The sequence below is a fragment of the Diabrotica undecimpunctata genome, chromosome 7, assembly GCF_040954645.1.
Source record: "Diabrotica undecimpunctata isolate CICGRU chromosome 7, icDiaUnde3, whole genome shotgun sequence".
NCBI classification, from domain to species: domain Eukaryota; kingdom Metazoa; phylum Arthropoda; class Insecta; order Coleoptera; family Chrysomelidae; genus Diabrotica; species Diabrotica undecimpunctata.
In genome coordinates, this window is record NC_092809.1 from 67,101,045 (window position 1) to 67,114,426 (window position 13,382).

Genomic DNA, 13,382 nt, shown 5'->3' on the forward strand with positions numbered 1-13,382 from the left:
TGACCACCCAAGGTTTGTTCATTGTATCCACCATATGATAATATTGTCACGATTGTTATCTACCGGGTAAAATCGAAATAACACGTTTGCCAATTTGGGTTTTTGCTCAGAACGGCTAGCTAGATCATCTCTTTTATATAAATATTGACTGAAAATAACACATTCGTTGGAATATTGATTAAAAGAATCTCTATACTCGTGGTAAATGATTTTTTTTTTATTTTGTTTTTGTTATTTTTCTATTTTTTTACTGTTTTATTTTATTTTTCTGCTTGGCTACGAAATTTTGCTGATGATAAATAAGCAAAACAAAATATAAAATACGAAATACAAAATTCTTATTATCTCATAGGTTAAATATTACGTTTATATATTACGTCTTCGTCTATCATCTTTCTCATATTTGGCACAGTATTCCTTTTATAAGTTTGTATTTCAGTTTACTCATTTCTTCAGAGGGGTATATACTAGTTCGCTTCGGCGGTCAGATTTTAATAACCTAAAGCAATGGGCTACAGTTAAATTCGCTCCTATCATATATTTCTTAGAAAAAATAGTTCAAAAATGCGTTTAGAAGTAAAATCCACAAGGAAAATAATTCCTGTAGCTGGCTGTATACCACGTATAACAAAAGAGGTTAGCCTTTGTATGTGGGTATATTTTATTTTATAAAAACCCTTAAAAGGGCAACATTATAAGCACGAACGTTTTCGGAACAACTGTTCCATCATCAGGTTAAAATGCCTAAAATAAGTATAAACCATTTAGTTACAGCAAACGTGGTTTAAAATTTTGACTAAGGTTAAAAAACAATAAAATGGTTATACTTACAGGTTAACATGCCTGAGCCACCAAAATATTTGGGTAAAAACCCTTTAAAATGAAAAATGTTACCAAAGAATGTACATGATGTTTATAATATTATATGATGTTTAATATTTTAATTAGATTTTACTTCAGGTAACATACACTCATGTTCCAGTGTCCGGAGAGTAAACCTCTTCAAACGGACTACGGTTGGCAACTGATTGATGAAATACTCATGAGCGGTGTCAAAAACAAAATGTCAATGAACCATGAAACAGTGTTAGTTAAACATTATATTACTACAGCCAAAAGATTAAAAAAACTTTGATGATGTTAAAATGATAACAGTAATCCAGGTGTTGGAATTTAAAAATTTTTCTATAATTATTTAATATTGGATGTAAAAGATGTAAATTACTGGTGTTGTTGAAGGTCATGTTTAAGAAGATGACAGATGACAGAAGGTGTTGACATTTATAGATGTCAACATCTTAATCCTTCTCAACAATTATTGTTTTTTAAAAACAACCAATCTCTCTACACTACTGTCACAACACTCCCTCCAAAAGAATTTTTCAGCCCCCTATTGTCAACATCATATCTTTTATACCTCACTATTTCATTATTTTACAATCTTCACGTTTTCACCATATTCCTGTTCATTCTTTTTTCTTTTGCTAGTTCTCTGTCTTTTCATATATCTACCATCCACCCATTAGTTCTAAACTCAGTAAACATTTAAACACAATCCAGCAATTCATCAGAATTCACTTTCTCCCACTTTACCTAAACCTTTAATCAACCATTGCTCCCCCCTCTCTTAGTCAACAACTTAGTACACCATACTCACAAATAAAAAAATTTCAGACTTTTATGTATCGGATTTTAACACAACCAAAATATATTTTGTTCAGGGTGCTAGATGCTTTAAGCATGAAGGACCTCTATCATCTCTAATTTTGTTGATTAACTCTTTCATTTCCCTTTAACCCACTCCCCTTTATTCTTTAGTCATTCCATTTACTGTTATTCCTGCCAGGTCTCTGAGGATCTCAGTCTTTCCATAAAAATTTTTAAATTTAATCACATAAATTATAACTTTAATTCCTTCAGCCGGAAGATTTTCAATCATTTTTCTCAAACTATTGGACTCACTTATATTAAAAAAATTTTTACGATACTAGCAGTATTAAACAATTTCATCTATTTAAAAAAGTCTTACATTAGCTACAAATATATACTAATTATTCTTCCTTGTCCTAGATGTTAGCAACATAAAAGGACATTTCCATATATTTCAGCTAATTCTTCACAAATTACACCTTTTAGACCACACTCCATACGATAAAGAGTAACATAAGCTGCCTAATGCATACGTCATCTTCTTAAACATGACCTTCAACAACACCAGTAATTTACATCTTTTACATCCAATATTAAATAATTATAGAAAAATTTTTAAATTCCAACACCTGGATTACTGTTATCATTTTAACATCATCAAAGTTTTTTTAATCTTTTGGCTGTAGTAATATAATGTTTAACTAACACTGTTTCATGGTTCATTGACATTTTGTTTTTGACACCGCTCATGAGTATTTCATCAATCAGTTGCCAACCGTAGTCCGTTTGAAGAGGTTTACTCTCCGGACACTGGAACTCACTTAAGCATGGGTGTATGTTACCTGAAGTAAAATCTAATTAAAATATTAAACATCATATAATATTATAAACATCATGTACATTCTTTGGTAACATTTTTCATTTTAAAGGGTTTTTACCCAAATATTTTGGTGGCTCAGGCATGTTAACCTGTAAGTATAACCATTTTATTGTTTTTTAACCTTAGTCAAAATTTTAAACCACGTTTGCTGTAACTAAATGGTTTATACTTATTTTAGGCATTTTAACCTGATGATGGAACAGTTGTTCCGAAAACGTTCGTGCTTGTAATGTTGCCCTTTTAAGGGTTTTTATAAAATAAAATATACCCACATACAAAGGCTAACCTCTTTTGCGTTTAGAAGGTTCACAATGAATAATAATCAATGGCAAAAGAAATATCTTGGTGCCAATATGTCAAACTTTTCAATTTTCAATTATAAATTAGGAGGTCTTGTACTATGAATAATACATTTATGTAAAAAGAAAATTGAAACCACTGAATTGGACAGATCCTAAACAATAAAATAAAAACTAAAAAATAGATTTACGTAGTTCTTGCACTCAGATGTAATATGTTCGTAAAAGTCATCAGACTCTACCAGAAATGTTACCATTATTATGCTCTGTATTCGTTAATATTTTGCGGCGCTAACCCGAAATCCCAATTTAAAACGATTATTTGTCTCTTGAAATTCTGTCAACACTCGTCATTTCTAAAGACAAAAAAATCGGAAGTGAAGTATATCACGTATTTGGTACAACGTGAAAATACTAAAAACACACATACGAGAAAAAGCATCCATGAATCGTGCCGTTTTCTTAACGAGGTTATCGAACGACTTCCAGCAGTTCGCTCGGCTGGCTGCAAGTTTTCCCAACATGTTCGCTGGCAGATAAACGGGAATTATTCGGACCGGAGTGATAAAAATAGTAAGATGTTTTTCGTGTATATGTACTAGTTATCGAGGTTTTCGTATAAATAATGCTAAAAGTGATTTATAGACAAATATGATTGTAATGAGAGAGGATATAAATTAATTACAAATTTAATCAGTTTTATTTTTTTTAACATCGAGGAAAGCTATGAAAAACTCAAAAATAACATAATTAACGCAGCAACAGAATCACTTGGAAAGAGGAAACTAAAGAACACTAACGTATCAAAAAGAAAACCTAATGCTTCAGAGAGGAAGTGAAGACAAAATGTCAAGAAAAGAAAGAAAACATTTTTACAATACAGAACACAACACAGACAACAGGCATACAACCACCATAAACAAATTTGAAATGAAGCATGTACTTTAGTTAAAAAAATTAAAAGGGAACATTGGCACATTTTCTCAAAACAAATGGAACACGACTTCTGGGGAACACAGAAAGAAATACGGAGAATGATCAGAGGACAAAAAAAAGAGATGAAAACGAAACACATTCAGAAGGAAACATGGGCAGACTACTTTCGATTCCCATTTGCTAAAGGTGTCGATAATGAACCACCATCGCATCAGACGTGACAGCATACGAAGAAATAAATATTTAGGAGAAAGAGGTAAAGGACGCATTATTAAATTATAAAACAGAAAATGACCAGGAGATGACAGAATACTGAACGAATTCATAAAGTACGGAGAAACATATCTGACCAAACAACTACTTTTAAACAACAGAATTCCTCAAGAATGGAGATCAAGCATCCGAGACCTGTCTTCAAAAATGAAGATAAATCAGACCTGGAAAATTACACAGGAATTAATTTATTAAAGACAACATTAAAATTAATAACCAAAGTGATAACAAATAAACTAAATAAAATTATAATAATAATAGAACAAGTTATGGAGTTTTAATATTTAGGCATCACATTATCTAGCTACGGAAAGCCCGAAACAGAATTGGAAGATCAAGTGAATGGAGCAAACAGGTTGGAGGTTGCCTAAATGAAACAATATGGAGAAATAAAAATATCGGGAAAAAATGAAAGGTAGAATGTACAAAGCAGTCATCAAACCCACAGTGACAAACGTGGCAGAAACACGACCTGACACAGAGAGGACAAAAAGGCTGTTAGAAACAGCATAGATAAAAACACTAAAAAATTAATGGCGCTATGAGGCAGAGCTATAAGTACAGATATACAACGTAGATGCAAGATGGAGAACATCAACAGTAGAATGGAATGATCATGTAAGCTGAATGACAACAAATAGAGTAGTAAAGTCGACAAGAGACGGTTCCCCAATAGAAAGACGATCAGTAGGAAGACCACGAATACAATGGAACGACAACTTATTGGAGGCATATTAAAAAACAGACAGAGTCATGTCTATATAAAAAGAAGAAGAAGAAGAAGACTAACTCTTTTTACAGACCAAAGAAACCATATTTTCAGAATATTTCTTACGACAGTTTTACTATTTAAAATAATACTTAACGGGGGAAAATGAAGGCTTATATCAAATGACTCCACTATCGTGTTCACCGATATTCTGTTAAAGGAACCAAACGTTTCGAAGGAAAAATATTGATATGGCTCTGCTTGGCTATGGCTCTCCACGATAGAGATGATTCTGGAAAGACTCTTTTCGAAATTGTATTAAGGTTACATTGCATATGTACTCTTTCCAACTTTTAATGAATTTTTATTATTTTTCTAGATTTGATCGCGATATCCTTTCATCGTGTTTCCGAGGTCTTATCTGCCTTCTGTGCTGTGTTTTATGTTAAATTATTGAACACAAATTACCTGACAAGTGCCAAGTAAGCGCTAATTCATCGATACTACTGTGATCAATGATATTCGTTTCAGTTAAATCTCTCAAGAAATAATAGAGAAGGGTTTTAAAAGGGATTTAAAAGTTATATAGGGGATATAACTTTTAAACCCTAGCAATAATTATTGATATTGACTCTTTGTATATATGTATATTTTATGCCTTGTTTTTTCCTTTCTGGAATCCGAATATCCGGGATCCAATTATAAATCCCTTGATATTTATCCGCCCAAGGCTGGGTTTAAATTAATTTATTTGTATTTTCTTAAGTAAATCGTTAAATATTTTACTTTAATTTTGTCGGAAAGCTGTTTGCGTGTGGTGTTGCAGTTTGTTAAATATTAAAAAGAAATACCTACTAGAAAGTTTATAAAATAAAAAATTATTTTGAGCTTTAAAATAGTGGTTTATAATACAGGGTTGGTTTTTCACTTAGACCGCATATTTCTAAATAATATTGAATTTGAAATCTGTAAATTGGCACTTACCTCATAACAGTAGATGATCTTAAATTCGTAATTATACTTTTTAAAAAATCACATTTTCTACAACAAGACGAGGTTTTATGGTAACAAAAGTAATAAGTTTTTTGATATGGAAGAATTTTTATTTTTTTAAAAATTTTAACTTTGCAAAACCCAATACCTCCAATTACCAAACTGTATTTCTAATATAAATTATTGTATTCATCCCTAGTCACAATAACAGTTTAGATCCATCATTCCATTTCTCTTAATAAATTCTAAAAGATTGTTCAAAGAACCAGAACTAACTTGCTCTAATTCAGCTAAAATTCGCTACTCCGGATACGCCTATTTAGCATGTTCTAAACATGTTATTTTGGATTTATGTAGGGTCCTGCTGGGGACAAGTTTAACTTTGTAATTTTCACTTAATCAAGTTACCGAACAACAGCCGATCTCACATAGGGCTGCGTGGCTTATACATAGGCTTATCCTGTCTTAGCAAAAAACCTAGCCCAGTAATTATCTGCGTACACTAAGGGCAGTTACTAACTCTGCACAGAATTTTTAGTTGTAGTTGTAGTTGTAGTTGGTTCAAACTAAGAACTAAACTGCCAAATAAAATTGTTTATAGCATTTTTTTTATGTTACATTAGTTGTTACACCATGTAAGAAAAAAGGAAGAAAGATTTTGGACTGTTAATAATAACATTGAAGAACTTTGTCAATCTTAAATCTTTCCAATCGGGCCGGACAACGAATCTGGCACAGTAGAAGAGAAACGGATAGAAATCCATAATTTATTAAGTAAATCAATAAGTTTTTAAATTATGCACAATGCTTAAATAATGATAGATATCAATACGAGGCTTTCGATCGTATCCAAGTCGAAAACTTCTTACACCTCCTGTATAAAAGAAGCATACCAATCAATATTTTACAAACCATCGAAAACATCTACTTCCATAATCAAATACAGGCAAAGATAAATCTAAAACTAACACAGCGCATACCAGTACAAAGAGGAGACAGATTGGGTGACTCGTTAAGCCCACTTCTCTTGTGGGCTTAACGAGTTACGCAGACGACGCCACATTAATCGCCGAGACAGAAGACGAGCTCCAAAGATTAACACACATCTTCAATACAACAGCCGAGAAATACAATATGATAATATCAGCAGAAAAAAACAAATATATGACAACATCTAAACACCCACTACGATGTAAAATCGAAATTGATGGGAAAAAAATAAAGCAGGAAGCAAGGTTTAGATATCTGGGAATAGATATAACTAGTTACGGAGATGTTAAAGAAGAAGTACAACAACAAAGCTTAAAAGCAAGAAAACCGACGGTGTCTCTTAATGACACAATCTGGAAAGACAAACACCTAAGACAAGACACAAAAACAAGAATCTATAAAACAGCAAGTAGACCTATATTAACATATACGTCGTAGACAAGACCTTGACACATCTACAATGAGACGACTACTGGAAACAACAGAGATGAAAATAGTCCGATGATTATCGAGGAAAGTCTGTTAGATAGGGAGAGTAGCGAAAACATAAAAAAAATGCGATATAGAAAACAGGACTGGAAAGAACACATTAGTAGAATGGCAGATGATAGGCTAGTACGAATAACACGAGATAAGTCACCAAATGGACGAAGAAGTATTGGCAGACCAAGAAAAAGATGGTGCGATAATTTAAACAACGTAGAAGGCTAATATTGAAGAAGAAACAGGCTTTAAAGACTATATACAAGAAGAAAGAAGAAGAAGAAGAAGATCAATACGATGTATCCGCTTTAACATTTTTTTATTTAACATATAAATCTTTCTCTCTTTGATTATCCAATACTGAATCATGATTTTCATACCTGTTAGATATATAGTTCATGAGATTGTATTGTTATTTCTATGTGAATAGGGTGGACTGTGAAAAATAATATCAAAGCTACATTTCAATAGGACGAGATATTATTTTGAGTGATTTCAATTTGACCACTGGACCTGCTGTTTGCAGATTAGTGAACATTTCAGTTTATAATGAGTTGTCCGTTGCAAACAAATAAAGTATAGTAAAACAAAAATAAAAACAGCAAAAGATAGAAAAAATATACATATAAAATTTATTGTTTAATAAATTAACAGAATTATGTAGGTGTAATAACTTACATAGATTGTAGTTACTGTATCTTTGACATTAGGTTTACGTCGATGTAAAAAATTCGTTTTGATAATATATTTAAACCTAAGAAAACTCTTACGAGTTAGTTTAAAAGAAAATACTTTTTTATAATATCCTTGTTGTATGTAAAGAATCCTTATTCATCCAGATACGAGTATATTGAGCAATTTTTAATTAAATATTTTACCAAGAGCTATTTAATTAATTTAATTAATCCAGCCAATAGAAGTATTACAACATATTGATTAGATCAATGATTGGACACTAAAACAGTAAAGCTATTCAAATATTTACCTGAACACCGTTCCCTGAAAAACACCCTTCCTGATTGCCCCACTGGTCTCTACTAATTATTTTTGTTTGCACAAAATAGAAAAAGAGACAGCCAACGTCTATCAGACGTGAGCGAGAATTACGGTATGGGTTTGAATACTAAACAAATATTTGAGGAATTTCTTAGGGACTTATAACGATTCCCGGTCTCGAATGCCGACGGCTTCCTGCTCAGTTATTGATGATTTATGATCGATGACCTCTACGTTTCCGTCTCCCTTTTACTCACACTCCTGTTTATACTTATTGCTTGCTTGCTACGTTAGGGAAACAACTTTGGAGGATGTTAACGAGTAGATGTTGATAGTTGAAAGAGAAAATGCAGAGATGGGCTTGGTCATTTGTAATTGAAAAGAACATTCGCAAATATTTGATTATGTGCTGAGCAATTGTTGTTCTAAACTTCGTGTCATACATCGTTTAAATAAATACATTTTTTTCTGTTATCTAAAAACAAATTTGTGTTTTTTAAGATTATATTTACAAAAATTAATTAAAAGGTTCACTTTGATGCACTGTCAAATAAAGTCAAATTAACGTTTCACAATGCACTGTCAATTTAACTCACAAAAATATGACTTTACGGAATGATTGCTCGTACATTTCATTAATAATTTTTGCATGATACTTATGCATATTTACAATCTGCACCAATACACCGAAGTGACACTGAAAACTAATATGTGTTAAGGTGGGTAAAGTACATGCTTTAAGGTGGGTACACATATGCGAGCCAAACGGTATACGTACCGTACGCGTACAGATCCTTGAAAAATATTCTACATCGTACTGATCGCATACTTATCTCTATCCATGGAAAGCGACAAACCAACAACGAACACACATGATTCATTTTATTTATAATTTGGGTACTGATTTATGTTTCTGTTTTTGCTTGTTTAATAAAAATAAAAATATGTACAATAATCAGTTTACTGTTTTCTCACGTCTCTCTATGAAGGAACACGTCATTCACACAATGTCGATTTGATGAGACAATAAAAATGTTCGCTGCGTCTAGTAAGCGCCGTCCAAACTGAAAGACGAGCTTCCTTGGAAGTCGTGGAATAAACCGCAATAATTTGGTTCGAGACGAGTCACGATGAAACAGTACGCAAGCGGTTTGTTCTGCCGTACACATTAACGAATATAGCGTTCGCATACCGTATGCATACCGTTTGGCTCGTATATGTGTACCGACCTTTACACATGCGAGCCGAACTGTTCGCGAACCTTTAGCGAACGCTGTATTCGTATAATATGTACGACGCGACGGGACAAACCGCTTGCGAGCTGTTCAGGAACCACGGCCTGTTGGTTTTTGGGACGAACACAAACGCTATATTCTCAGTTCAATTTGGACGGTGTTCACAGCCATATTTTCTGTTCGTGCCGTCACATCAAATTTGTCTGACCTGTTCCTAGTATGAATTTAGTATATATTTTTCGGTATAAACACAAATTTTCCATGATGGCACAGTGGTCTAAGAATAAATGTATTGAACTTATTGACTTATATCAGAACAAGAGGATACTCAGGGACCTTAAATACCATGATCATTTTCGAAGAGGCTTATAAGATAATGGCACTGGTGGCGACAAACGGAAAATGATAACCCTATTGGCATCGTTTATGCGCGGTCTCCATAAATTATATTTTACCAAATTATGTGCATTAAAAATGAATAAAATATATGCACTTCTTCACAAACAAAACTGTTACTGCGCACAAGTTGGTTCGTCGATTACCATGGATCGCAATGAGTTTGCGATGAGTTCGCTGCAAACATATTTTCAACGAACTGTTATGGTGCGTTTTCACCAAAAAACAAACATCAACACACAAACATTAGCAAACATTTGCTAACGTTTGCCAACACATGTTTGGCATAGTTTGTCAAAAACAAGAACTCGAGAATTTGAGTAAGTTTGCAAACATTTGCCATCGTTCCATCTTGTTTGTACAAAAGGGCTTCGAGCAGAGAAGTTATATGTGCAACTAGTTTTATAATCTTGTTTGAGATAGTAAAAAATGAGAATATAAAAAAGAAGAAATCGTAGATTTTGGATGTCAATTTTTTTAAAAAGGAGAAGTTCAATAAAACTTCTAAATGATTCGTCCACACTATTTCTGTTGCTATTTCACACCAGGCGTCGAATTTTTTTAATTTATTTTAGTATAGCTTATGACTCGCATTTCATATTTCTGGTTTTATTTTGTAAAATTCAATTAACTCTAAACATTTCTCATTATCCCATTCCATTTTTTTGTAAAAAACAAATAAGTCTCGACTAATCGCTCACCGAAAACAATATATTCCTTTCTACTATGACAGACTATAAAACCTAGTGTCTCCACCAAACACGCACGAACAACGAATCCCTTTGAAGTACCAACAGTCGACTGAACCGTGCCAAACAATTGCAAACGTTTGCAAATGTTTGGGAGCGTTCTGAAATCTGTCTACACCAACCAAATAAAATTGTTTGCTAACAGTTGCAATCATTTGCAAACGTTTGCAAACATTTTGCGCGCTTGCTGAAAACACACCTAGCGTACAGCTCGCGAGCAGTTCGTGAAGCTATCTTTACACTATACAAGAAATAAGAGTAAAATTCAATAAAAATTTTGTGAGTAATTACTAGAAGGTCAGCTACAAACCATAATAAAAGAAATCATTATAGTACTAAACTAAAGTAGTAAGAGTTTTCCGCTTCTTCTTCTGATTGGCGATTTGTCTCGGGCTATTTTAATCAATCTGTTTCCTCTCCGTTTATTGTGTCTGACTCCTCCTTCTCTACGTTTTCTCCTTCGTCAGAATGTAATAGGGCCATGTAATTTGTTTGACTATTGCTGTTAAATTGTGTCTCACCTGTCCGTGTTGTTTTGCGTCAACCAGTCATGTGCTTTGTTTGGTACGGCCATCGTGCTAGAGTTCTGCCCCTCTATTTTGGTCTGCTAAATTGCCTTTAACTATTATTCGTTCCATGCCTTGTCTTTTTCTATTTGTTCTTCTTATTGCGCTGTCTCCTTTCCAAGGTTGCCGATCCAAATGGCAATTGTAGCTTTAGAAGCTTCTTCAAGACAGATTTCTATGGATGAGCGGACAAACCATCTCCTCAGGTCTTTCAGCCACGAGTTCTGGCGTCTTCCAACTGATCTTTTGCCCTGTACTTTATCTTGCAATATGACTTGGAGTAATTCATATCTTTCACCTCTCAATACATGACCCAAGTATTGTATGTTTCTCTCTTTGATTATGCTGAGTAATTCTTTTTGTTTACTCATACGGCGAAGTAAATCACCATTGTTAACTTTTTGTATCCATGAAATTTTCAGTATCCGTCTGTATATATACATTTCAAAAGCATCTATTATTTATTTTGTTTCAGAGTTCATTGTCCAACTTTCACAACCATACAACAAATTAGAGAAAACGTAACATCTAATCATTCGAATTCTGAGCTCTAGACTGCCAGGTCAAGGTCTGATCTTGTAAAAAATGTTTTCATATTCTTAAGTGTTTTCCTGGCTTGTTCAATTCTTGATAGGGCTTCTCTTTTTGGGTTAAACTGGCTTTTGATATTTGCTCCCTAATATTTTTTGAAAGTTACCTGTTCTATTATTTGTGCCTTGGCATACAAATGTACGTCTGTTGGTATCTTTAAAAATACTAGAATTTTAGTTTTAGAAACAGATGTATAACTGTATAAACTACCGCATTTATTATATTTTGTAGTTCTTGTGCGTTGCTTGCTATTAGAACGGTATCATCAGCGTACCTGATGTCTATGCTGGTTTCGTTAATCTTGATTGCACCTTTAACTTCGTCTAATGCTTTTCTGAATATAGAATCCAAATACAGATTAAATAATAGCGGTGATAAGACGCAACATTGTCGCACTCCTCGTCGGATTCGTATATCTTCGGATGTTGTGTACTCTATTTTAATTGTTACCGTTTGGTGCCAATATAGTTCTGAGATAAATCAATTCCAGTTGTTTTCAGAATTTCGATCATATTTTGATGGTTAACGCAGTCAAATGCGTTTCGATAATCAACAAAACATGCCTGTTCATCTAGATTAATGTCTCTACATCGTTGTGTTAACACATTAAAGGCAAAAAGAACTTTTCGTGTTCCCAATCCATTTCGAAATCCGAATTTTGGCGTTAAAGTCACCCATACTCATCGTTATCCCGCCTTTTTTTGTCAGACGCATTATTTCATGTATATCGTTGTAAAAGTTTTCAATTTAGATGTCCAAAATATCTTAGTATATTTTGATTGAGAATTGTATTGATTCTATTGTTTGTGTTGTTCCTCTAGTATAGTCTAAATTGAATTATTTGTGTGATGTACGGTCCATAAATGCTGATTGAAGACATTGTAGATTTTTTGTAGAAACCTAGACTTCCTAAATAACTCAAGAAATAATTAAAGATTACAGTTTCTTGACCTATTTTTAAGACAATCTGGAAATGTTTACAATTCTATTGCCGTTTTTTTTTGGTTTTATTCTTTTAGTCAACTTTCTTTCAAACTTTGTACATTTTATGTCACAATTTTTTGTTAATATTAACTTTTACGGTTTTTTCTTTGTTTATTTCTTCGTAAATCTGGGGCTATCCTTGTATCTTCGAATAATCTTTATCTAACTCTATCGTCATCGTACTAGTATGCTACGTAAATTGATACATAAAAACATGTTTTCATGTGCCTATTTTTCTCTTCCAAGATCTCCAATATATTTATTTAGAATATTTAGTAAGTCATTATCAAAAACTCGTTAGATGTTGTTAGGGTGGTGAAAAATGAACAAATATTTGCAAGAAATAATCTAAAACCAATTGTAAAGGAGTATTTTTGTTTATATTGAAGAAAAAAACACACTGTTAAAAAAAATGTGCTTGATTATAATTCTTGATCAGAAACCGAAAAAAAACATTATTTTTTATTTTTCCAAAGCTGAAATTAGATGTGCAGAATATATAGAAAAAATAGCTTTACTTTCTTTTGTGCTGATCTTATAATTTATCTCATTTCCTTAAGGAAAACTTTTCTGCAGTCTTTAACGTGATACATACATTGTATGAGAAATAATATTGCAATAAATGGAAAATAATAATTGCTACCACAGCCAC

The 13,382-nt window shown here is 32.8% G+C and overlaps 1 protein-coding gene across 1 annotated transcript in view; it reads left to right on the forward strand.

Moving 5' to 3' along the window:
* The window catches only part of olf413 (DBH like monooxygenase olf413), a 412,976-nt gene that overhangs the window by 339,441 nt on the left and 60,153 nt on the right, over window positions 1–13,382 (forward strand). The window lies entirely within an intron of this gene.